Raw genomic sequence first — 3,039 nt, 5'->3', positions numbered from 1 at the left:
TAACCGGATGACGTTTTTTTCCCCCTCTCTCTCTCGCTCTCTCGCTCTCTCTCTCGCGCTCTCTAAATTGGGAAGTGAAGTCACTCTTTAACACTGAAAGTACTGAAGCTGCTTCTCATGAAACCGACATTTAAGTGCTCACAAGGAAAAACAAAAAGCTCAGTAGCTGGTGAAGGTTGGAGTCATGCACTGTAAAAAGATATTCATGGGGTTAATGCTTTAAATGAATACGTTTTTCTCAATAAAAAATAGTTTTGTTTTATTAACGAGCTTTAGTCAATTGACAGCTTATTTTAAGAAGTTTTTTTTTAAATAATCTTTTATTGAGTTAAACATTAAACGTGAACAGTAATATTTCAACAAAGAAAGTCCTGGCAAGAAGAAAAATAAAATAAATTAAGTAATTTAAGTAATAAAATAGTAATAATAAAAATACATGAATAAAAGAAAAAATAACAAAATTATAATCACAGCAGTGCTTGATTTTAAGGTTTTTTTAACTGTCTTTTTTTATTGAGTTTTTAAACATTAAAGGGAACGGTAACATTTCAATTAAGAAAATAATTATAATATCCCCAACCCTGGCAAGAAAAAAATAAAATAAAATTTAGAAAGTAATTTAAAAAATAAAATGATAATAATAAAAGACAAAAAATAACAAAAATATAATCACAACAGTGCATAATTATCAAAAACCTTCAAATATTTAAAATCATGAGTTTCAGTTATCTCACAATAAAACTTATATCTGGACTTCAGCATGAGTGGCTGTTATGAACTTTGCATTTGTGTTGAAAGGGGGGGTCCTTTAACCCAAAAAAATGCCCCCTAAAAAGAAAAAATTAAAGGAATTGCCTCAACACTCGCTGTGGAGATGTCTCAAGATAAAAACCACCATGATACATTTTTACTGAGTGTGTCTACACCCCCCAGATTAGTCAGTCAGTCAATCAATTATACACGATGAAATGTGATCCCATCAGCTCCTTTAACTTGTGCACTTTGATTTAGTCCTGTTAGTCCACATTGTTGGCAGCTGCTTTATAACTGCCCATGTTTCGGGATGGCTCTGGTTATCCATGGTTTCTAGTTGTGGAATTATTTCATTGTCCACACATCCCGACCTCAACAAGGCATCTGTATGGTTACTCCACCTGAACACTGCAGCCGCCTCTGCAGAAGGTATAGCAGTGATCCACAGCAGGAACGGGACAGCACCTCACATTCCCACTGTCACACCAGTCCTTCTTCTCCATAAAGCACTGGCCTCCTCTCCTTCTTTCACCAGAGTCCTCTGCTCTGTTGGATCGACATAGAATCCAAGATTTCAGTGAATGTATATTACAGTTCCAATATTATATCCTGAGGTCGTGCAGTTTATTATCCAACACCTGCGGCCTACAGTGGCTGGCGGGATGCTAGCAGTTGGTGCCATCTTCTCTTTAGCGTTTACTGGTGTTGACATTTGAAAACCTCGACCTGGCAGACGTCCACAGAAGAGAGAGTTTACAGACTGGTGAGTTGATTTCCTCATCCTGATGAGTGGCTTGCAGCCTCATAACACCACCGTCCAAAGCCAACCGCAAACAGCACCACAGACACTTGTAAAATAGACATAAGAGCCCAAATGTAGCACACATTTAGCAGAGCTAACAGAAAGACGACTGGAAATGTCCACACCTCTTAACCAACCTTATTCCTAGCCCCAATGATACCATGGGTGCAATTTCCAGCGCTGAACCGAAACATGCAATTTCCAATGGTAACAGTTTGCTTACAGTGTGTTTACAGTACTCTATTCTTCTTTCCAAGAGCAACTGGGAAATAAAACGTGGAACACACCACCTGTTATAGCTCAAACAGGATTATGTGATCAAACCTCTGCCATCTCTCACAGCCATCTCAAAGCATTGTTTTTTCCTTTTCAACCAAGCACACTAGCAACCAGCTTGCCTTGCTCCGTTATAATATTGTTAACTTTAACATGGCCCGAGCTAGCTTAAGGTGAACATCTGCTCCTTCTAAAGATGATTTCTGATTTCTGATGACTTATTAAGAGATACTAACACATTCTGCAAACATTTAACATCATTCAGTATTAACTGTAGCTCCATGTAAAGTGAATAAATGTGATGTTTCCCAGCTAATCCTCCACTCGTCTGGGCTAACTTCTGATTTGTTAAAAACTGTTCTAAATGAAACATGAAGCTGAATTTAGCAGCAGACTTAGTAGACTAGTAAGAGAAATAAATTTGGGCAATCATTTTTTTATATGATATAAAGGACGTACAGTTAATCAAACACATCCTCAGCCCTAATGACTAAATACATATTTCAAGGTGTGTTGCTGAGTTTATTTTCTAATGTAGGTTGAGAGTGAAGTCAGACGGGGAAAGACAGGGATATCATGTACTGACGTTGAGTGACGGACCTGTCAGTCTAGGTGTCATTCTCTTCTGCAAATTCTGATTTAATACTTTTTCGCTAGGACTGGTGAAACTCTTGTGGTTTCATTCATATCAATGGTAACCATGGCAACAGGAACAATCCCTTTTTTGTTCTGGTTACATGTTCAACACACGGTTGCTGAAGACAAAAATGTATCTTAGACGGGTTGTTAGTCGTTACAGACACACACAGTGCAACAGGTACCAGAGCTCCAGAAAGACATTTTAGAAAATGCTAAGTTAACATTAGTTAAATATTTGTTAAAAGTAGTATAGTAGCTACCAGGACTAACCACAGACAGTCTATGGGACTAACTAGCTTACTGCTACTTCTGCTCTCTCACTGGAAGTTGCGCCCATAATCATTTCTACAGTAGTGCCCTCAGGAATAAGGTGGATAGGACTTTAGATGGGCTGACACCAGCATTATAAGGCCCTTTTACTGGAACAGTTTACCAGATAACATTAGATACTGGGAGCCTCATAATGACTTTTGATTTGGGGGCCACATTTAACTACAGCAAAAACATCCACTTACAAACTCTCGCACAACTCGTACAGTATAATCCAAATCCCCTTTATCCAGTCGTAT

Source organism: Epinephelus moara, chromosome 6, assembly GCF_006386435.1.
Source record: "Epinephelus moara isolate mb chromosome 6, YSFRI_EMoa_1.0, whole genome shotgun sequence".
In the NCBI taxonomy this organism is placed as follows: Eukaryota; Metazoa; Chordata; class Actinopteri; order Perciformes; family Serranidae; genus Epinephelus; species Epinephelus moara.
Note: the sequence above shows the minus strand (reverse complement) of the source record.